The sequence below is a fragment of the Bos taurus genome, chromosome 16 (assembly GCF_002263795.3).
Source record: "Bos taurus isolate L1 Dominette 01449 registration number 42190680 breed Hereford chromosome 16, ARS-UCD2.0, whole genome shotgun sequence".
Lineage (NCBI taxonomy): Eukaryota > Metazoa > Chordata > Mammalia > Artiodactyla > Bovidae > Bos > Bos taurus.
This window is the reverse complement of record NC_037343.1, coordinates 78,384,689-78,409,869: the sequence shown is the minus strand read 5'-3', so window position 1 is coordinate 78,409,869 and position 25,181 is coordinate 78,384,689. Positions and strand designations below refer to the sequence as shown.

At 41.8% G+C, this 25,181-nt stretch overlaps 1 non-coding gene across 1 annotated transcript; it reads right to left on the bottom strand.

The window, feature by feature from the left end:
- Positions 1 to 719: 719 nt before the first annotated feature.
- Positions 720 to 779, bottom strand: MIR2285AY (microRNA mir-2285ay). Its single transcript, NR_162249.1, has one exon. It is a non-coding gene; the product is annotated as a microRNA mir-2285ay (primary transcript).
- Between the last annotated feature and the right edge of the window lie 24,402 nt (positions 780 to 25,181).

Sequence of the window (25,181 nt, the reverse complement as noted above, 5' to 3'; positions counted from 1 at the left end):
GGGCACAAGCAAACTCCCCAGGTGAATACTCCGTGCTGGTCCAGCCTCTTGCTATCAGAATAAGGAGCAAGTCCATTCTCCATTCTTTCCAGCGGGACTATAAGCCCAATTTCCTACAGCCTCCTGCTCAGAAAACACCCTCCCTCCACCACCTCTTCCTAAACTTCACTTTTCAGACACAGAAATACAAGTTCATATTTAAGAAGAAAAGTGTCTCCAACATATGTTACCAAGCGGCGGACTTGAATTGCTAAGTTTGAAGGAAACCTTCCAAACCACTATGTATTTAACTTACAGTCATCTGAGTGAAACGACTCTAGAGGGACCTCTCCCAGAAAAGGAAAAAACACCAACTTGTGTCCTAAACTGTGGAAACCTCCTGCAACCCCTAAAAAGGCAGTGCTTAAGATATTTTCAGATCCAGTGTCCACTGACCTGTTTCTCCCACTTACTTGAAAGTACAGTCTGCACTTTCAGCATCAAGCATCACCACTGTGTTGCTGACACTAAAGAGGAAAATCCCATCCAAGCCCTTCAGCAGATACTCCGCTTCTCCCAGGATGCCTCTGTCTGGATGCTCAGCCATCACCCGAGAACCGCGCGTGTGGGGAAGACAGTGTCAGACACAGACTCAGTGCGGTTCGAGAGCCAGCAAGCCTATTTTGAATCCCAGGCTTACCCTGTATAGCTCTGTGACCTTGGGCAACTTACAGAGTTGGCCAAAAGGTTCATTCAGGGTTTTCTGTAACATCTAATGGAAAACCCTGAACGAAGGTCTTGGCCAACCCAGTAGATAGCCTCCAACACTCCGTTTCCTCAAGGGAAGAATGGGACCAGTCAGTCCATCTCAGCAGACCGTGAGAAGGCGATAACGTCACAGAGAGTGACGGGTCCATTGCACGTGTCTGATAAAAGTGTTTCTATCTTCTTACATTATTACTCTGCACAAATTAAATTTCTCTGTCTTCATTCACATGTAAACTTCTGTTCAGCACAGTGGTACTTTTTTTCCCCAGAATCAAAACCTTGAGGCTTTAACTTATTTTATGTTATTCTTATGCCACATTGTTTATTGAATGATATGGCATATTAATAAATACATTGGACAGTTAGGAGGAAATGGATGAAATCACCAAGTGCTATTTCTTTTGAAAATTTCTCTTACTCCCTTTGTTCCTGCTCAGGATCCTGGTTTGAACTTCACCTTCTAGTGCTTTATCACCTCCCCGAAGCCCCCAAACCGAACACTCGCCCTCTGCGCCTTCCGTCCCTATGATTCACTGTCTAATCAAGTTTTCTCAGATACTTTTTCAGTTTGTCGCTATACAGTGGCTTTTAATTTCCATAGGCGATTTTCCTCTAAACTGCTCACTTTGGCATCGAAAGAGCAGCATTGACAGGAACCACGCCCCCGCACCCCCCCCGGATCCCTGTCTGCTCCGCGCCCCGGTCCTCTGTTCCTGAGCCTGGGTCCTCCCCCCAGCACACAGCAGGGGCGCTGGACGAGCCCCTCAAGCTTTGTGACACTGAATCCAATGGTGCTGCTCCTCTGTGCTCTATAAGAAGAAGACAGTGTCTTCATCAGTGTGGTTATAGAGCCAGCCACGGTTCCTGTGCTGTGCTGGGCAGAGGGGCTCCCAGACCTACAGCAAGCGTCCTGTGAGCTTGGCCCTGCCTGCCTCTGGCTCATCTGCTGCTCTGCCTGAAGCCTGGTCTTCAGCCTTGTTTGTGACTGCGGCTCTCCAGCTGCTCCCTCACCTTCGTGGGGAGACTTCCCAATGCCCCAGCCCCTGCCTGGCTTGGGGGTTCCCATTCTGTGTCCCCTCGGCATCCATCATGGCTTCTTCCCCAGCATCACCAGGCTGTGTGGGGGCCTCCCCATCCACATGGCCGGCAGGAACTGGGCCAGTTATGCACCATGAAATGATGGCATGCCACTCTGTTCTGATTGCTGGGATTGATGCAATGACAGTCTGATTCTCTCCTTCGGGAAGAAAGCAGTGCATGTGTTTGAGAGCTGGTCTGAGGCTCTCCTCTGTTGGGGGTTCACCTTCCCCAGAGCTGTGCCCCCACCCCTGCTGGTCTTCACTGCTCTCCTTTGCTCCTCCTTCCTAGTCGTTTATGCATCTCCCCCATTTAGGATTTTTCAGCCTGGATCAAGTTTTCTGGGCACAATAATTAGATGACAATTACACTAGCTCAGGGGTCAGACAAATGTAGTTTCAAATTCTTACTCTGCCATGGTGAAGCGTGGAAGGCTATGAACCCTTCTCAGCCTCGGAGTTTTCGTCTATAAACTGGGTAGCAAAAGACGGTGTTACAGAATTGTTGTGAGTATTAAAAATACTCCTTGGAAAACACTGCAGGAGCCAGGACTTGTCAGGGAATCTAAACCCACTTATCTGTCATCTATCTACCCATCCATCCAATAATACGTTGTGACTCAACTCCCAGTTTTTATCACAGTCACTGTTATAAAGATCACAGAGCTTTAAAAAAAAATTCCTTACTCTTGGAGACAGACGGCACCAACAGAACTGGCCACCACAAGACTCGTGCTCAGAGACTTTCCAATCACTGAGCACATGAATAAATTATCAGAGCGTTCAGCGTCCTCCTTTGCTCCCAGCACCAACCTCGCCTCCTGCTTCCCTGAGGAAACGTCACCGTGAGACAGGCGCCCGCTCAGCCCCGCTCCGCAACCCCCAGGCTGGCCGAGAGGTGGCGCCTCCGACTTACCCTCCTTGGCCTCCTCTGAAACGTCCGCTTCCATCGGCCTGCAGACCTCGACTTTAACCATCACTCTCCTCGGTCCGCCGTCAGTAGGCCCCACCATTTCCTCTGTGCTGAGTCCTCATCCTGTGGCTGGTAGAAACCAAAAGCGCCTGGGTAGGTGGTGCAGTCATCACATCGTGTCCAACTCTGCGACCCCACGGACTGTAGGCCGCCAGGCTCCTCTGTCCATGGGATTCTCCAGGCAAGAATACTGGAGTGGGTTGCCATTTCCTTCTCCAGGGGATCCTTCCGACCAAGGGACGAACCAAGGTCTCCTGCAATGCAGGCAGATTCTTTACCAACTGAGCCACCAGGGAAGGCCTGGGTAGGTGGTAAGAAGAAATAAATCTGAATCCCCCTTCACTGGAGATTGATCTCCACAAAGATGGTCAGCTTCTGCTGACTTCCTGTGTCTGTGAGGTTCTGCTACATCTGTGTGACCACATCATCCTGAACTGTGGCTAAGTCATTCAGTCGTGTCCAACTCTTTGCAACCCTACGGACCACATCCCACCAGGCTCCCCTGTCCATGGGATTCTCCAGGCAAGAATACTGGAGTGGGTTGCCATTTCCTTCTCCAGTGCATCTTCCTGACCCAGGGATTGAACCGGTGTCTCTTATGTCTCCTGCATCGGCAAGTGGGTTCTTGACCACTGGCGCCACCTGGGAAGCCCCAACCTCAACCAGCATTTCCCAGAAGCCCCCTGTTTCTTTCAGAGTAAACACCAACACCCTCACGGTGGCCTAGGAAGCCGTCCAAAGATGCTCCCACCTCAGAGTGCCTGTGCTTGCTTCTCCTCCTTCCTGGGACGATCTATCCCCACACACCTGCTCAGGTGCGCCCTCCGCTCCTGTCCATTCTTGCTCTGCTGTGACGTCATCATCGCAGTGAGGTCCGCCACACGAGCAGCAGCCTCATCCTTTTCCTGCTTTATTTTCATCATCGTGTTTACTGATCACCAGTAGATCTTTTATTGATTTACTGATTTACTGTCTGTCACACAAATGCACAAGCATAAGGTTTATAGATAGTTCTTTTTGCCCATTTTATTCCTCACTTTATCTCCAGCATTTAGGATAGTGCCTGACACACAGTTGGTGCTCAGTATACATTTGTGAAAGGTACAGCCTTGCCATTGACGGTCTTACCTTATTGACTCATTTCACAAATATTTATTGAGAACTTGTGTGTGCAAAGCCCACTTCTAGGAATCAAGGAAAGTAAGGAACACAAAGGGCGACGGCTCTGACTTTAAAGCTTACCTAATTTTTAGTTATTATGTATCATTTTTCTCTTTGTACAAATTCTAAGGTTTCTGACAGAAACCATGACTCCACTTTCTTTTGTATGGCCACAAAGCACCTTCATGAAAGCAAGACGCTCAGAATTGTCACACTAATTGCACATCAGTTTGTATGTCTGGAAGAAAGTCAGAAATTTCGTGACTATGCAAGATCTTTTGGTCCTAAAATCCTCGACTGTAGAACGTGAGCATATCAGTGAACAGATTTGGGGGCTGGAGGAGAACATGGAGATTGGCTGGGAGGCTACCGCATTGCTCCGCTTGGAAAGACTATTGTTTGAACTAAAAGAGGCCACTGAGAGCAGATCTCATGACAGGATTAAACAAGCAAGGACTTCATGAGGGGCATGCTATGTATGACATGTAAGAGAAGACGGGGGAGTCTGCACTGCAAGTCTGACCCCAGCGGAAGGAGAGATTGGTGATGGTGCCCTAGATAGCCACGCAGTTCAGCCAAAGCCGTCGCAGAGTTCTCAAGCTTAAAGTCAGCCCTCAGAGGAGTTTCACTCTCGGGAATGGACCTCAGTGTATACGCAGCCCTTATCCTTTGCTGGGAGCAGTGTGCAGAAAGCATGGACTCAGAGAACCCTGCAGAGACATTGAAGATTTATGAGTACACTTACGCCTCTCTTTGGAGATAATTGTTTTGCCTTTTTAAAGATCCAGTTTCAGACTTGCTACTGGGTCCTACTGACGACTGAACACTTAATCCCAGGCCACTGAGCAGTCATGCCATGTGAGCTGCCCATCATAAATGCCACGATGGCGGGCCTGCATCACCGAGCTTCGTACGAAGAAGTGGCACCTATGAAATCACGTATGAGCAGATCCTGAAGGCACAGGCAAGTTACTGGAAGGTAGCCCGCATTTTCACATCTTGGACTCTTGTTAGATTTTCTCTTTCTCAGCTGACACCTATGACCTCCAGGGGAATTTGCTCTAACCAGCTGACCGAGAATAAAAGTGTCAGATTTTGTTTATAGATAGTTCGCATGGCTGACTCTACCCAAAGTGAACGGCTGGGGCACTGCAGCTCCATCCATGAGTAACCCTTGCAAACGATTGTGAAGAGCCATCCTCTCATTGGGCAGGACTTCAGACACTGCAGATATTTGTTCACTTTCATGTAAGCAGAGGTGGCCAGAGGTTCAGATCTCTGCTGAGTTGTGGCCAGTGGCTAAAGTTTTGTCTGCATGGTCAAGAATTTGGAAACAGCATGAATGGAAAATAGGTTGCAGTGATGTCAGACATCTCCATGCAATTGAATGCTTCCCAGAAACACAGAAAGGACCAGACTGACCCATGCTTCAGCATGAATGATTCCCAGAATCATCATGCTGAGGAATCATGCAGAATCAAGAAGAGATATCCTGTAAGATTCCAGGTGTGGGACATTATGGAAAAGGCAAATTCTAGGGACAGAAACTGGCCAGTTGTCGCAGGAGCTGTTGGAAGGAAAGAAGTGGCTATAAAGGCCCTGGAGACATTTTGGCAGGTGAGGGAACTATTCTAGACTCTGATTATGATGGAAATGACCTAGCTATTTGTGCTTGTCAGAAATTATGGAGCTGTACAAGAAAATGTGTGAATTTTACTGTAGAATGAATTTTAATGAATGGGAGAAAAGACAATGGAGTGACAAAGTCTATTTTGAAAAGATTAAAGGGGGATATTTTATAAGAGAAGTATCAATTCATCAAGAAGATATAGCTATCTTTATGTAGATGAAGCTAGTAACAGAGCTTCAACACACATGAAAACTGGTAAAACTAAGAAAGAAAATTTAAAACCCACAATTATAGTAGAACTTCGGTATTCCTCTATAGTGATAGTTATGAGAAGTTGGCAAACAGAAAATCTATTAAGTATATGTAAAAGAATTGACAAAGCACTATCAACCAAACTTATCAAGATTTACATGTTCTACCACCCAAACAAGATACAGATCCTTTTGAAATATATATGGAATAGTCACAAAATAGATCAAATTCTGGACCATCAATTTTTTCCAGTAAGTTAAAAAATTGAAAGCAGGCAGAGTTTACCCTGAGACCACAATGAAACTAAACTAGACATTAATGATAAAATGTTACTTAGAAAATCTCTATATAATTGAAAATTAAGGAACTGTTATCTAAGTAAATGACAGATCACAATGAAAATTAGAAAATATTTTGGACTTAGTGAAATAAACAACACAAAGAGGAAACTTTGTAAGCTTGAATGCCTAAAATCAATGATATAAGTTTCTACCTCTTTAGAAAAGTAGGATCCAATAAACTCAACAGAAGAAGAAAAGAAAAGAGAAAAAATTAAAGAAATAGGAAAAAGAAAAAAAATAACTGAAAATCAATGAAAACAAAAACTGGTTCTTTCAGATCAGTAATGATAACGAACCTCTCGTCAGACTGGTCAGGTGAAAAAGAGGAGACACAATTAACTGCTATCAGTATTCAATGAGGTGGCATCACCACAGACGCCCCAAGTGTGAGGAGATAATAAGGGAGTTGTAAATAATTTTATACCAATAAATTCGACAACTTAAATAACTGGCACATTTCTTTAACAAAACACAAACTACCAAAGTTCAGTCAGGAAGAACTGTATCATCTGAATAGCTGTGTATCTGTTAGGAAATTCGAAGTCATAGTTAAAACTCTTCCAACAAAGAAAACTCTAGGCTTTATCAGTAAACTTATGATGTTTCTAAAAGATGAAATGATGCCATTTTTACACAGATGCTACCATAAAATCAAAGAAGGCCAGGACATCATGCGAAATGCCAGGCTGAATGAAGCACAAGCTGGAATCAAAATTGCTGGGAGAAATATCAATAACCTCAGATATGCAGGTTATTACCACCCTAATGGCAGAAAGAGAAGAGGAACTAAAGAGACTCTTGATGAGAGCAAAAGAGAAGAATGAAAATGCTGGCTTAACATCCAAGAAACTGAGATCATGGCATCCGGTCGCATCACTTCCTAGCAAACAGATGGGGAAACAATGGAAACTGTGAGAGACTTTATTTTTTTGGGTTCCAAAATCACTGGAGATGGTGACTGCAGCCATGAAATTAAAAGAGACTTGCTCCTTGGAAGAAGAGTTATGACCAACCTAGACAGCATGTTAAAAAGCAGAGACATTACTTTGCTGACAAAGGTCTGTCTGGTCAAAGCTATGGTTTTCCAGTAGTCATGTATGGATGTGAGAGTTGGACCATAAAGAAGGTTGAGCACGGAAAAATGAATGCTTTCGAACTGTGGTGTTGGAGGAGACTCTTGAGAGTCCCTTGGACTGAAAGGATATCTAACCAGTCAATTCTAAAGGAAATCAGTCCTTAATATCCATTGGAAGGACTGATGCTGAAGCTGAAGCTCCAGTCCTTTGGCCACCCGATGTGAAGGGCCAGCTCATTGGGAAAGACTGAAGGCAGGAGGAGAAGGGCATGTCAGACGATGACTGGATGGCATCATTGACTCAATGGACATGAATTTTAACAGACTTAGGGAGATAGTGAAGGACAGGGAAGCCTGGAGTGCTGCAGTCCATGGGGGTCACAAAGAGTCAGAAATGACTGAGCAACTGAACAACAACAACAATTATCTTACTATAAAATCTAGACATTACAGGAAAGGAAATGACAACTAATTTCTCAGGAATGCAAATATCTTAACTGAAATTTTACCAATCACATCCAACAATGTCTAAAATACCTAAAATTATAATACTTAATGACGTGATGCTTACTGCGATGTGTCAGGTGGGCCAGGAGGTGCTCATGTTTCAGGTTAACTATTATTTCTGGGTGTACTTACTAGGTGTTTTCAGAAGAGATTAGCGTTTGAACTTCACTGAGCAGAGCGACCCCCCGCCCCGGTCTGCGGGAACGTCACCCATGCACTAAGAGCGCAGTCAGAACAAAGATGTTGAGGAGACGTGGAGGGATGGATTCTCTCTCTGGCTGAGCTGAAACATCGTCTGCTCCTGCCCTTGACTGAACCTTCCTCATCAGCCCTCGGATTCTCAGAACAACTACCACCAGCTCTCCTGGGTCTCTGGAAGGTAGATCATGAGATTTCTCAGACTACAGAACTGTGTAGCTAATTTCTTATGTGTATACGTATAATATATAAATAATATGTTATATAATATATATTATATGTTATATATCATAAGTATATATTATATATAAATACATAATTTCATATATATGTGTGAAAGTGAAAGTCACTCAGTTGTGTCTGATTCTCTGCGACCCCATGGACTAAACAGTCCGTGGAGTTCTCCAGGCCAGAATACTGGAGTGGGTAACCGTTCCCTTCTCCAGGGGATCTTCCCAACCCAGGAATCAAACCAGGGTCTCCTTCATTGCGGGTGGATTCTTTACTAGCTGAGCTACCAGGGAAGCCCTATATATACATTTTATATTTTTATGTACATATATGTGCTGTGCTGTGCTTAGTGGCTCAGTCATGTCCTACTCTTTGCTCCCCATGGACTGCAGCCCACCAGGGCCCCCGTCCATGGGATTCTCCAGGCAAGAATACTGGAGTGGGTTGCCATGCCCTCCTCTGGGGGATCCTCCCAATCCAGGGAATAAACCCAGGTCTGTTGCATTGCAGGTGGATTCCTTACCAGCTGAGCTAGAAGCCCATATTTATATACATACATGTAACTATATGCATACATGTCTATATACATTTATATGTCTTTATTATCCCGTTCTGTTTCTATGGAGAATCCTAATAAAATTGGTAAATTTCAGTCCAACAATGTGGGTTTAACATTTAAAAATGTATGCAATCATCATATTAAAAGTATTCTTAAAATTAAATATGATAAGCTAGAAGATGAGCAAAATTTACATACATCCATGATTTATATACACTCACACACGAGATTAGGGACAGAATTAAACTTTCTAAAATGGCCATCTATGAAAAACCTACAGCTAATACCACATGCAATGTTGAAATGCTGATTGCTTTCTCTCTCATATCAGGAGCAAAACAATATGTTCTCATCACTTCTATTCAACAGTGTGTTGGAAAAGCCAGCTAGTGTTTTTTGAGGCAAAACATAAAGTAAAATGGACTTTATTCATAGACTTAGGGAATCTTGATAATTCTGTAGAAAGCTAGTGTATCTAATAAGTGCATTTAGCAAGGTCTCAGAACACAAGACCAATATTCAAAAATCGTGTTTTTAGGTAGTAACAATGGGTAAATGGAAATGAAACTTAAAAACTAATAACACAATTACCTCAAAATATCAAATACTTTAAGTATAACACAGATTTATAAGAACTCTACCTTGGAAATAATTAAACATTATAAGAAAATGAAAAACCTCAATAAATGGTAGTTTATTACTGTGTGTGTGAATTAGAAGACAAAACCGTTAAGATGGTTCTCTTCACATTGCTCTGTGCAGTACAATCTGTGAAAGTCACAAGTGGTTTTCTGTGGTTTATTTGTGTGTGTGTGTGTAAATTTACAAGCTATTTCTAAAACCTTATAGAAAGGCAGAGAACCCAGAGCAGCAAAATTAGCATGAAAGTAGGTAAGAGCAGGAGAATTTACATGAGAACACAGCAAGACTCACATCTGCACTGATGAAAATAGCAGGGATTGTTCCAAGTGTAGACTAATGGAGCAGTGGGCAGGGTGGGGAGAAACACACACCTGCACACAGTTACCTGAATTGCAACAAAGACTCCACTGAAGTTCACCGGGGGAGAGCCTGCTGCTGCTAAGTCACGGCAGTCGTGTCCGACTCTGTGCGACCCCATAGACGGCAGCCCACCAGGCTCCTCCATCCATGGGATTTTCCAGGCAAGAGTACTGGAGTGGGGTGCCATCGCCTTCTCCCTCTTTTCAGCCTGCTGCTGCTGCTAAGTCACTTCGGTCGTGTCTGACTCTTAGCGACCCCACCGACTGTAGCCCACCAGGCTCCTCCGTCCATGGGAGTTTGAGCCTGCTAGTTATAGTCAACAGTGCTGTGCCGATTATACATCATGTGGAAAATAATGCGCCTTGGTCACTAGCTGCACCAACTCCCCTCTGCAAACAGACCGTATCTGACAGCTTTTAAAATAAAACACGGGACAATATTTTTATAACCTTGGAATGTGCAAAGATTTTTTAAACAGGACAAGGAAAGAATCAAGATGGCAGAGTAAGAGGACACAGAAATCACGTCCCTCATGAACATATCAGAATTACATCTACAAGAAGAAAAGCATATCTATCTGTGGAACAGTTCTCATCGTAAACTAACTGGTGCCTGGCAGGAAGACTCCTGTACCATCAAAGCTGCAAGAGAGACGTGCATGGCCAGCGCGGAAGGGAAGAGAAGTGACCAGCTGGAGACCCGTGACCCTGAGAGAGGAATCGGGGGGACGTGGGGATCCTCCCTAGGGAGCCAGCAGTCAAGTCACAGATCGGTCCCCACAGCCCTGGGGTCCAGCAAGGGAAAGACGAGTCCCCTGGGCTGGTTGCGGGGCTGCTGGGACTAACAGGAGGGCTTCCACATGGGGAGCAGAGATTCCACTTCAGAAGAGTTTGCCCCTGAGGCAGAGCAGAGAGGGCAGAAAGGGTGGATTTAAGCCACGTGGCTGGCTGACGGGTTTCCCACAACCACCCCACTCATACCCCAGCCTGAGCCGCGTAATCCTCCAGCAGCGTTGGCCTCTCATTTCAGCTCCACACTGGAGCCAGGAGGATTGCCGACAATGAGGAAAAAGCCTAGCCGTGAGATGCTGTGGAAGCTCAAACCCTCAGCAGCACCTGAGCAGGGAGCGGGCCGCCACTACCGGAATGCATCAGAGGTAGCACCAGATTGCTAACGGCAGATAGATCACCACACCCAGAGCCCCGGCTCTTGCTGAATCCACAGCAGACCCTCCTGCTGCAGCCCTGCTCCTCTCTGGAGCTGAGGGTGCTGCTGAAATGGGAAGGGCACACACTTAAAGGGAACAGAGTTAGCTAGACCAGACCTTCAGCGTTTCTTCTGCTCTAGGAACTTAAGACTTGCCACTCAGCAGAGGAGGAGCCCTAGCTCAAATCTGGCTCCAGCCCTCATCTCTCCTGCTCCAGCCTCACCTTCTCACCAAGCTGCCAGCACTCCCTGAGCAAAGATGTGACTTGTGTTCATGTCAAATCCAGCTTTCCCACCAAAGGCACTGGGCATAAAGAGTCTGTATAGGGATGCTCCCACATAATAACATCCTCAAAGACCACTGTAGGTAACAGTTGCACCTAATTTTATAGAGACAGAGAGAGAAAAGCAAAATGAGAAAACAGAGGAATTTGTCTCTATTGAAAGAGAAAGAGAAAACACCTTAAATAATAGAAAAATAGAAACATACAGTCTACTGGAGACTTCAAAGCATTATTAATAGGGATGCTGACTGACTTAGGAAAAGAATAGATGAACACAGAATTTTAACATGGAACTAGAAAATATAAAACAGAGTCAGTCATACCTGAAAAATAAAATGTTTGTGTGTGGGTGTGTTCAGTTGTGTCCAACTCCTTGGGACCCCAGGGACTGTAGCCCTCCAGGCTCCTCTGTCCATGGAATTTTCCAGGCAAGAATACTGGAGTGGGTTGCCATTTTCTACTCCAGGGGATCTTCCTGACCCAGGGCTTCCTAGGTGGTGCAGTATTACAGAATTCGCCTGCCAGTGAAGAATACGATAACCAAAAATAAAAACACAGTAGAAGGAATTAGCAGACTAGATCACACAGAAGAACAACGAAGTGACCTGAAAGAATGACAGAAAACAATGAGAAAAGCAAAAAGAAAAACCAATTAAAAAAAACGAAAACGGTTTAAGGGATCTTTGGTATAACTTTAAGTGTACAAACATTTACATTACAGGGGTCTCAGAAGGAAAAGGGAGAGAATGTGGGTGAAAATATATTTAATAACATTCAGGCTGAAACTATCTGTGCATGAAGAAGGAAACAGATATCTAAGAAAGCAGAGGACTATATTCAATACTCTGTAATAAACCATAATGGAAAAGATTATGGAAATATATCCACACACACACATACTTTAATAAATGCTATCTTGTGTCTCGCATTGGGAGGCAGATTCTTTACCAGTGTGCCACTTGGGAAGCCCTATAGATGATAGATATGTATACTATATAAACTGACTCATTTTGCTGTAGATAACATTGTAAATCAACCATACTTAAATAAGAAAAAAGTGTGAAGGGAGTAGAGAAAATGTAGATCTTTTAGAATATTTGAACTTAAAGGTCTACCTGTTTAAAACAAATGATTATATGTCAAATATGAAATATTTTAAATATATGAAAATACCTTTAGACAATGAAAATGGAAATGTAACTTTCCAAAATCTGTGGGATATAGCAAAAGCAGTTCTAAGAGCTAAGTTTATAGTGTTGCAGGCAGACGTCAGGAATCAAGGCAAATATTAAATAAGCAACCTAATTTTCCATCATAAAGAATTTAAAAAAGAACTAACAAAGCCCAGTTAGCATTAGGAAGGAAATAATAAAGATCAGAGAGGAAATAGATGCAAAAATAGAAAATATCAGTAAAACAAGAGCTAGGTCTTTAAAAAGACAATAAAGTTGATAAACCTTTAGCCAGGCTCATCAAGAAGAGAGAGAACTCAATAAAATAAGAAATGAAAGAAGAAAAACAGCAACCAATTCCACAGAGATGCAAAGAATTTTAAGACAATATTGTGAACAGTTATATGCCAACAAATTGGACAACCTAGAAGAAATGGACAAATTTACAGAAATATACACCCTTCTGAGACTGAATCAGAAATAGACAACCTATTTCCCGAATAGTGAAATTGAATATGTAATTTTAAAAGTTCACAGCAAACAGAAGTCCAGGACCAGACAGTTTTACAGGAAAAATTCTATCAAGCATGTAAAGAAAAGCTCTCCTTCCCACGAGGTTCCAAAAAGTTGAAGAGAATGTAACAATCTCAAACTTACAAGTCCGCCATTACTGTGATACCAAAATCAGAGAAAGACATTACAAAGAAAGAAAATCGTAGGCCAATATCTCTGATGAAAATAGATACAAATATCCTTAACAAAGCCAAATTTGACAATAGATAAAAAGGATCATACATCCATTCATGATAAAAAGCTCTCAACAAAGCAGGTCTAAAGGGAAGACACTTCAACATAGCAAAGGCCATACGTGACAAACCCACAGCTAACATCATACTCAGTGGTGAAAGCTTGAAAGCATTTCCTCTAAGATCAGAAACAACAGAAAAGATGTCCGCTCGTACCACTTCTATGTAACGTAGTACTGGGAGTTTTAACCACAGCAACCAGATAATGAAAGGAAATAAAAGGAATCTAAATTGAAGGGGAAGAAGGAAAACTGCCACTGTTTGCAGACTGCATGATCGCTACACAGAACACATTAAAGCTCCACCAAAAAAACCAAAACCCTACTGGAATAAATGAATTTAGTAAAGTTGCAGGACACAAGATTCGTATCTGTTGCTTTTCTGTGCATTTATAATAAGCTACCAGCAAGAGAAATTAAGGAAACAGTTCCTTTACAATTTCATCAAAAAGAATAAAATAACTAGAAATAAACTTAACCAATGAGGTGAAAGAACTATACTCTGAAACTTATAAAACGTTGCTGAAGAAATTTGAAAATCGTACAGAGAAATGGAAAGATATCTTGTGTTTTTGGATCAGAAGAATTAATATTGTTATAAGGTCTTACTGTCCAAAACAATCTATAGATTTAACGCAGTCTCTATCAAAATACCCATGAAATTCTTCACAGGAGTAGAACAAAAAACCCTAATTTATATAGAACCACAAAACTCCAAACAGCTAAACCAATGCTGAGAAAACAGAACAAAGTTGGAGGTATCATGCTCTCTGATATCAGACTATACTGTAAATGAACAGTAATTAAAACAGCACAGTACTGGTACAAAAACAGATCAGTGGAACAGACTAGAGAGTCCAGAAATAAGCCCATACATGGTCAATTAATCTATGAGAAATGAGGGAGCAAAATGCAATGGAGAAAAGACAGCCTCTTCTAATAAGTGATGCTGGGGAAACTGGACAGCTACAAGGAAAAAATGAGAATATTTTCTCACATCATATGCAACAATAAATTAAAAATGTATTAAAGTCCTAAATGTGAGATCTGAAACCATAACACTAAAAAAAAAAAAATAGGCAGAACACCCTATGACATAAGTTGTAGCAATATTTTTTGGATCCTTCTCCAAAGACAAGAGAAATAAAGGGAAAAATAAACAAATGGGACCTAAAGTCAAAAGCGTTTGCACAGCAGAATAAAGCAACCAACTGAAAAAGCCACCAACTGAATGGAAAAAATATTTGCAAATGATATGACTGGTAAGTCATCAATATCCAAAATTTATAGACAGCTCACATAACTCAATATTGAAAAAAAGAACCCAATTAAAAAATGGGCAAAAGAGCCAAATAGACATTTTTCCAAAGAAGATACAAAGATGGCCAACAGACACATTTTAAAAATGCTCAACATTGCTAAACTTTACAGAAATGCAAATGAAAACCACAATGAAATATCACCTCACACCTGTCAAAGTGGCTATCATCCAAAGTTTACAAATAACAAATGTTGGTGCTAACATGCAGAGGAGGGGGCCGTCATACGCCATTGGTGGGACTGTAGACTGGTGCAGCCACTGTGGAAAACAGTGTGAAGTTCCCTTTAAAAGCTAAAAATAGAAATATTATAAGATCAGGTAATTTTCTTGTTAGGTATATAACCAAGTAAAATGAAAACGTGTTCAGAAACGTCCATGCACCTCGCTGTTCATGCTGCTGCTAAGTCGATTCAGTCGTGTCCAACTCTGTGCGACCCCATAGACGGCAGCCCACCAGGCTCCCCCGTCCCTGGGATTCTCCAGGCAAGAACGCTGGAGTGGGTTGCCATTGCCTTCTCCAGTGCATGAAAGTGAAAAGTGAAAGTGAAGTTGCTCAGTCGTGTCTGACTCTCAGCGACCCCATGGACTGCAGCCTACCAGGCTCCTCCATCCGTGGGATTTTCCAGGCAAGAGTACTGGAGTCGGGTGCCATTGCCTTCTCCATCACTGTTCATAGGAGCATCATTTATAATTGCCAAGATATGGAAGCAATGTAAGTGCCCATTAAATGAATAAAGAAAGAGCATGTGGTGTGTATGTGTGTGTGTGTGTATATATATATATATATATATATATATATATATAATGGAATATTATTCAACTGTAAAAAAGAATAAAATTCTGGCATTTGCAAGAGTATGGATGGACCTAGAATTATTATCAGTGAAATAAGTCAGAGAAAGGCAAATATTCTGGGCTGTCATTTACATGTGAAATCTAAGAAATAAAGCAAATGTATATGACAAAACAGAAACAGACTGACCAATATAGACAGCAAACTAGTGATTACCGGTGGGGAGGAGATGGGTGGGTAGGGAAGCAAGAAGGGGTATGGGAGTAAGAGGCACAAACTATTGATACTGTGTATGAAATAAACACCAAGGATACACTGTACAGCACGGGAAAATACACCTGTTATTTTATAATAACTTTAAATGGATAATAATTATAAAAATATTGAATTGCTGTGTTGTACTTTTTGAAACTAATATTACTAATCAACTATACTTCAATTAAGAAACCCAAAATAAAATGGTAATAAAAATATACATATCAATAACTGTCTTAGGTGTAACAGGATGAAATACTCAACCAAAAGACATAGAGTAGTTGAAGGGATACACAAATAAGACCCATAGATCTGCTGTCTACAAGAGATCCACTTCAGATGTAGGGACACTTTCAGCCTGTATGACTGAAAGCGAGGAGATGGAAAAATATGTTCCATGCAAATGGAAATCAAAAGTGGGGTAGCAATACTCATATCAAGTAAAACAGACCTTAAAATAAAGTCAATACATAATAAGGGATCAATTCAAGAAGATAAAACAACTATACTTGTTTATGTGCCCAGCACAGGAGCATCTCAAAACACAAGGCAAGTGCTAACAGCTGTAAAAGGAGAAATCAACAGTAACACCCTGCTTACATCAATGGACAGATCATCCATATTGAAAATGAATAAGGATCCACAAGCTTTAAATGACACACTAGACCACATAGACTTAATTGATATGTATAGGACATTCCACCTTAAAGCTGCTGAATACACTTTCTTCTCAAATGCACATGGAACATTCTCCAGGAAAGATCACATGTTGGATCACAAATCAAACCTTGGTAAATTTTAGAAAACTGTAATTATATAAAGCATCATTTCTAACCACAATGCTATTATGAGAACAGAAATCAACTATGGGGAAAAAACTATAAAAAAAAACACACACACACAAGGAAGCTAAATAATACGTTGCTAAATAACCAAGATATCACCGAAGAAACCAAGGAAGAAATTAAAAAATACATAGAAACAAATGACAGTGAGAATAAGATGACACAAATCCTATGGGATGCTGCAAAAGCAATTTTAAGAGGGAAATTTATAGCAATTCAGTCTTTCCTCAAGAAAGAAGGAAATCTCAAACTATCTAATCTTACAGCTAAAGCAACTAGAGAAAGAACAAAAAAATCCCCAAAGTTAGTAGAAGGAACACAATCATAAAGATCAGAGCAGGAATAAATGAAATAGAAATGAATTTTAAAAATTGCTATTTTTTATTAATAAAACTAGAAGTTTTATAAAGATCAATAAAACTAAAAGTTGGTTCTTTGAGAAGATAAAATTGATAAACCTTTAGCCAGACTCATCAAAAAAGAGGATTCAAATCCATAAAGTTAGAAATGAAAAAGGAGAATTACAACCAACCCTGCAGAAATACAAAGGATCATAAGAGACGACTACATGCAACTATATGTCAATAAAAAGGACAGCCTGGAAGCAATGGACACATTCTTAGGTAAAACCTTTCAAGAATGAATCATGAAGAAATGAAAAATATAACAATCACACGTAATGACAAAAAACTAATTCAAAAGGCTTCCCAGGTGGCACTTGTGGTGAAGAATCTGCCTGCCGGTGCAGGAGACGCAAGAGATGCAGGTTCAGTCCCTGGGTTGGGAAGATCTCCCGGAGAAGGAAATGGAAGCCCATTCCAGTATTCTTGAAATTCTATGTACAGAGAAGCCTGGCAGGCTACAGTCAATGGGTCCCAAGGAGTCAGACACAACTGAGTGTCTGCTAGTTTAGTGGTTAAAATCTTTCAACAAATGAAAGTCCAATAGCATATGACTTTACAGGTGAATTCTGTCAAATACTTAGAGAAAGGCTGCCACCATTCTTACTGAAACTTCAAAAAAATGCAGAGGGTGGAACACTCCCAAATTCATTCTATGAAGCCACTATCATCCTGATATCAAAACCAGTAAAAGATATCACAAAAAAGATAATAAGAGCAATACCATTGACGAACATAAACACAAAAATCTTCAACTAAATATTAGCAAATAGAATCCAACAATACAAGGCTCAGACACCATGATCAAATGAGATTTATCTGAGGGATGCAAGGATTCTTCAATATATGCAAATCTATGTGATATACCATAAAGTGAAAAGTGAAGTTGCTCAGTCGTGTCCGACTTTGTGGCCCCGTGGACTGTAACCCACCAGGCTCCTTCATCCATGGAATTTTCCAGGCAAGAATACTGGAGTGGGTTGCCATTTTCTTCTCCAGGAGATCTAACAAAGAATAAACACCATACAATCATCTCAATAGATGCAGAAAAAGCTTTTGACAAAATTCAACACTGATTTATGATAAAAACTCTCCAGAAAGTGGGCATAGAGGGAACCTACTTCAACATAATAAAGGCCATATATGACAAACCCATGGCAAGCATCATTCTCAATAGTGAGAAACTGAAAGCATTTTATCAGAGATCAGGAACAAGATAAGGACGTCCATTCTCACCACTCAATCAACATAGATTTGGAGGTCCTAGCCATGACAATCAGGGAAGAAAAAGAAAAAGAATGCAACCTGGAAAAGAAGTAAAACTGTCACACTTTGCAGATGACATGATACCACACATAGAAAATTCTAAAAATGCCACCAGAAAACTGCTGGAGCTCATCAATGAATTTGGTAAAGTTGCAGGATAGAAAGTTAGTGCACAGAAATCTCTTGCATTCCTCTACACTAACAATGAAAGATCAGAAAGAGAAATTAATGAAACAGTCCCATTTACCACTGCAACAAAAATAAAATACCTAGGAATAAACCTACCTAAGGAGGCAAAAGACCTGTAGTAGGAAAACTATAAAATACTGATGGAAGAGGTCAAAGATGACAGAAAGATGTACCATGTTCTTGGATGGGAAGAATTGATATTGTGAAAATGTCTATACTAACCAAAGCAATTTCCAGATTCAATGGAATCCCTATCAAACAGCCAATAGAATTTTTCACAGATATAGAACAAAAATTTTGTCCAACAGTTTTTTTGGAAACACAAAAGACCCCAAACAGCCAAGACAATCATGAGAAAGAAAATTGGAGATGGAGGAATTAGGCTCTCTCTCTGACTTCAGACTATGTTACAGAGTTACAGTCGTCAGGACAGTATGGTACTGGCATGAAAGCAGAAAGATAGCTCAACTTCCGTACAGGACAGAAAGCCCAGGGGTAAACTCATGCACCCATGGCCACCTAATCAAATATACAAGGATGTTTGTATATACAAATATACAAATAAACAAAGGAGGCAAGAATATATAATGGAGAAAGGACAGTCTCTTAGATAAGTGGTGCTGGGAAGAAATAGCTACATGTAAAAGAATGAAATGAAATGTTCTCTAACACTATATGTGTGTACACACACACACACACACACACACACACACACACCCCATCAGGAAGCTTCCATACGCCTCTTACCCTTCTCTATCAGAGGGAAGACAGACTGAAAACCACAATCACAGGAAACTAACCAATCTGATCTCATGGGCCACAGCCTTGTCTAACTCAATCAAACTATGAGCCATGCTGTGTAGGGCCACCCAAGATGGACGGGTCATGGTGGAGAGTTCTGACAAAACATGGTCTGCGGAGAACGGAATGGTAAGCTGGAGTCAAGATTGCCAGGAGAAATACCAGTAACCTCAGATATGCAGATGACACCACCCTTATGGCAGAACATGAAGAAGAACTGGAGAGCCTCTTGATGAAAGTGAAAGAGGAGAGTGAAAAAGTTGGCTTAAAGCTCAACATTCATAAAAAGAAGATCATGGCATCTGGTCCCATCACTTCATGGAAAATAGATGGGGAAACAGTGGAAACAGTGACAAACTTTATTTTTGGGGGCTCCAAAGTCACTGCAGATGGTGACTGCCGCCATGAAATTAAAAGACCCCTGCTCCTTGGAAGAAAGATTATGACCAACCTAGACAGCATATTAAAAATCAGAGACATTATTTTGCCAACAAAAGTCTGTCTAGTTAAGGCTATGGTTTTTCCAATAGTCATGTATGGATGTGAGAGTTGGACTATAAAGCTGAGCACCGAAGAATTGATGCTTTTGAGCTGAGATGTTGGAGAAGACTTTTGAGAGTCCCTTGGACAGCAAGGAGATCCAACCAGTCCATTCTAAAGGAGATCAGTCCTGAATATTCATTGGAAGGACTGATGCTGAAGCTGAAACTCTAATACTTTGGCCACCTCATGCAAAGAGTTGACTCATTGGAAAAGACCCTGATGCTGGGAAAGTTTGAAGGCAGGAGGAGAAGGGGATGACAGAGGATGAGATGGTTGGATGGTATCACCAACTCAATGGACATGAGTTGAAGTAAATTCCAGGAGTTGGCAATGGACAGGGAAGCCTGGTGTGCTGCAGTCCATGGGGTTGCAAAGAGTTGGGCACGACTGAGTGACTGAACTGAACTGAACACTATACACAAAAATAAACTAAAAATGGATTAAAGACCTAAATGTAAGACTGGGTACTATAAAACTCTTAGAGGAAAACACAGAGCACTCTTTTATATAAGTCACAGCAAGATAGTTTTTGACCCACCTCCTACAGTAATTAAAATAAAATCCAAACAAATGGGACCTACTTAAACTTCAAAGCTTCTGCACAGCAAAGGGAACTATAAACAAGATGAAAAAATAAAAATGGGAGAAAATATTTGCAAATGAATCAACTGAGAAGAGTTAATGTCCAAAATATACAAATAGCTCAATATCAAACAAACAACCCAATAAAAAAAATAGGTGGAAAACCTAAATATACATTTCCCCAAAGAGCACATACGATGACTAACAGGCACATGAAAGGATGCTCAGCATCACTAATTATTTTGTGGTGGTTGTTCAATTGCTGAGGTGTGTCCAACTCTTTGTGACCTCATGGACTGCAGCATACCACTAATTATTAGATAAATGCAAATCAGAACTGGAATGAGGTATCACCTTACAGAGGTCAGAATGGCCATCATCAAAAATCTACAAAGAGTAAATGTTGAAGATGTGGAGAAAAGGGGACGCTCTTACACTGTTGATGGGAATTTAAATTGATACAACCACTGTGGAGAACAGTATGGAGGTTCCTTAAAAAACTAAAAATAGGACTACCATATGATCCAGCAGCAATCCCCCTCCTGGGCATTTACCATGAGAAAACCGTAATGTGAAAAACACAGGTACCACAATGATCACTGCAGCGCTATTTACAGTAATCAGGAAGCCGTCCAAATGTCCAACGGCAGAGGACTGGATAAAGAAGCTGTGGTACGTATATACAGTGGAGTGTTGCTTAGCCATAAAAGGAACAAAATTAGGTCGTTTATAGAGGTGTGGATGGGCCTAGAATGTGTCACAGAGAGTGAGGTAACTCAGAAAGGCAGAAACAAATACCGTACGTTAACATGTATACGTGGAATCTAGAGAGATGGTACAGATGAAGCTCCTTGCAGGGCAGGAATGGGAACATAGGTGTGGAGAATGGACATGTGAGCATGGGCGGAGGGGAGGGGGGATGCATTGAGAGAATACCATTGACACATATACACTGCCATGTGTAAAATATACAGCTAGTGGAAACGTGCTTCTTAGCACATGGAGGTCAGCTTGGAGCTCTGTGACGACCTAGATGGGTGGGCTGCGGTGTGGGAGGGAGGTCCGGGGAGGCGGGGGGATATATGTATACATGTAGCTGATCTGCATTATTGTAGAGCAGACACTTGACAACATCATAAAGCAATTATACTCCAATAAAAATTTAAAAAATAAAACAGGATAACAAATCACTAATGATAAAAGAAATCAACAGTACATTGGACTTCTTTAAACTTAAAATTTCTACTCATCAAAACCACTATTAAAAAAGTAAAAGGTAAGCAAAGCACAGACCAGTGAAAGATTTTAAATGCAGAAAATGCATAAAGCCACTTAGTGTTTCTAAAAAGTAATTTTCAAATTGATAATACACAGATCATTCAAGAGAAATATAAGCAAAGACTTCAAAAGACACTTCATGAAGGAAGATATAAAAATAGACACTAAAATATATGAAAAGATTCTCAGTATCATTCAGCATTAGGAAAAAAATACAAAGTAAAATCATGAGCTACCGTTATATACCCACTATAGCTAAAATAGTGTTTTAAACTGTGGTGTTGGAGAAGACTCTTGAGAGTCCCTTGGACTGCAAGGAGATCCAACCAGTCCATTCTGAAGGAGATCAGCCCTGGGATTTCTTTGGAAGGAATGATGCTAGAGCTGAAATTCCAGTACTTTGGCCACCTCATGCGAAGAGTTGACTCATTGGAAAAGACTCTGATGCTGGGGGGGATTGGGGGCAGGAGGAGAAGGGGACGACAGAGGATGAGATGGCTGGATGGCATCACCGACTCGATGGACGTGAGTCTCAGTGAACTCCGGGAGTTGGTGATGGACAGGGAGGCCTGGCGTGCTGCGATTCATGGGGTCGCAAAGAGTCGGACACGACTGAGCGACTGATCTGATCTGATAGTTAAAATTAACAGTTGGTATCAAGCTTGGTGTAAACTTGAATTAAATGGAGCTCTCTTACATTGACTATAGGTCTGTAACTTGATATAAATGTTTTATGAAACTCTTTGGTAGTACCAACTAACATAAATATGCTTATACCTGTATCCTGATCCTGGGAAAGACTGAGGGCAGGAGGAGAATGGGGCAACAGAGGATGAGATGGTTGGATAGCATCATCAACTTAATGGTATGTGCTATGCTGTGCTTATTCGCTCAGTCATGTCCGACACTTTGTGACTCCGTGGACTGTAGCCTGCCTTGCTCCTTTGTCCATGGGGATTCTTTAGGCAAGAACACGAGTGGGTTGCCATGCCCTCCTCCAGGGGATCCTCCCAACCCAGGGATCAAACCTAGGTGTCCTACGTTGCAGGTGGATCCTTTACTGTCTGAGCTGCCGGGGAAGCATTGGAGCAAACTCTGGGAAACAGTGAAGGACAGGGAGGCCTGGCACGCTGCACTCCACGGGGTTGCAAAGAGCTAGACACAACTCAGTGAGTGAACAGCAACAAGACAGCAAATACCTACATCTAAGAATGGAATTGGGCATTTCCTTACTTGAACACAGTCCCAGCCCAAACAAGTGCTTGCTGCTGCTGCTGCTGCTGCTAAGTCGCTTCAGTCGTGTCCGACTCTGTGCGACCCCATAGACAGCAGCCCACCAGGCTCCCCCGTCCCTGGGATTCTCCAGGCAAGAACACTGGAGTGGGTTGCCATTTCCTTCTCCAATGCATGAAAGTGAAAAGTCAAAGTGAAGTCGCTCAGTCATGTCCGACTCTTCACGACCCCATGGACTGCAGCCTACCAGGCTCCTCCATCCATGGGATTTTCCAGGCAAGAGTACTGGAGTGGGGTGCCATCGCCTTATGTCCAGTCAAACATATGCTCATGAGTGTTTATAGCATCTTGATTCATAATATCCCCACATCATAAACAACCCATAGTTGATAGAGGAAATAAATGTGGAATATTCATACAACGGAATGCTGTGTGACAGTGTAAAAGAACAAACTGCTGATAACGCAGCAGAAGCAACAGTGACTCCCAGCGCTGTGACGACAAGTCAGAGAAAGCGAGCAAATCTAGTCCTAAGGTTCGGGTGACAGCTGTCAGAATAGGAGTGTCCTTAGGTGGGAGGGATAAAAGGAAGGACACGGTTGAATAAAACCACCTATGAAGCCAGAGTAGATCCAGAAAAGCTCCCCTAAAAGCATATTGACATGAAGTGTTTGGTGAAGTCAGAGAACTTGCTTATGCAGGACTCGTGCTGGCAGGCTTGTCATAAAGGAGTGATCCACTCCAGCAGATGCTGCTTAGGGCATATAATGATGGCAGCAGAGAGTTAGACATTCAGTTGGAGGACATGGATATTGTTGGTGACCTTGCACTCCACAGAACGGTTTTAGTGCTGCTGTGACTGGTGGGTTAAAGAGGCTGTGCATGAAGAGAGCTGGACTGGGGGAACAGGGCCAGTATTTGCTATGAGTTTCATAAAGGGGGGCAGAGAAATTGGGCAGAAGTTGGATGGGGGATGGCAGGTCAAGGGCCTTTCTCATGATTTGAAAGTATTGTAAGGTTATATGCTGATTCAGCTAAAATGGAAATTTAAAGGTCCATGCAGGTGGGGGATGGGGGCACGGTCGCGTGCAAAGTCCCCGGTGAAACTTGGTTACGGTTAGAAATACATATGATTCCTGTTGCAGTGACTTGGTGTAGAAATGTCCATCACACCGATTCTGTGTCTTGGTTTATGTTTCTTAGCTTTCTAAGCAGTGTGTTAACTGCTGGGCTTTTGCAGGCATTGGTCCAAAGGTTCACGTTGTTGTTGTTTGACACGTAAGTCTTGTCTGACTGTTTGCGACCCCATGGACTGCAGCACGCTAGGCCTCCCTGTCCACCACCAACTCCCGGAGTTTACTCAACTCATGTCCGTGGAGTCGGGGATGCCATCCAGCCATCTCCTCCTCTATCGCCCCTGTCCTCTTGCCCTCCGTCTTTTAGAAGGTGCACGCCTGTCTTACAAGCAGGAGTGGCGAGCACTGCGTCTGCTCCATGAAGGATGGAGGCGCAGGAGTGCCCTCTCACGGATCCCAGGGAGCCTGGAAACTTGTTGAATTACCAAGTGGGAAAATACATCGTTCCTTTGGAAATGGAAATTTCTCATAGGAAAATGCAGTGAGTTTTCTCTCTTGTTTTATGCAGAATAAATAAATGTAACTGTTTATAATGTTTTTATAATCCAAAATTTAGCATCATAGATTTATTAACTTTAAAAAATTCCTAGGTATTTTTAGATCTATGGGGAAACATGAACTCTGAACATTACTATTAAAATGCAAAACAGGTACAATTTTTGCTCACTTTTCTCTGTAAGGATAAAGTAAATAATGGATCCCTTATGGCTGTTCTTTCTCTACTGGGTTTTCTTTTCTTGTTAGTGGAGTGTTAATTTTTATCACACCCCACTTACACAGTGTGCTATCATAATTTTTATACTATTAAACAATCCCGTGAAAAGGCAGTGAGCAGCATTCTCAGTTTAACGTCACTAAGAACCACCTTAACATTGATATCTCCTGAATATGGTATTTGAACGTACAATCTGTACTTTGTTTAAAACATTTCTGCTCATATTTTCCATGATTTTATTCACACGTGTATGGAAAGATGAAAAGCCATCACTCAGGTCGGTGTACTAACAGCGGGCATCACTAGACCGTTAGCCCCAAGGCTCCTTCTCAGAGGTGATTAGACTTCAAGTGGCCGCCTCTGTGTGAATGTCCATTGAGGCCTCTGTGTGAATGTCATTTCTCTACTTAGTATCCAGTTTGCTGAAAACCAGAATGCACTCCTGATTGTAGTGTGGCAAATATATTCAGACTTAATTTGAAAATAGATATAATTCATTAAATTGTATTCAACACCCATATTTTTTGTTAACCACGCATACAGGTGACAGAATTTGCATGAAGGGATCTGCCAGGATTCTTATCTTTCTCATTTTTTTTAACCT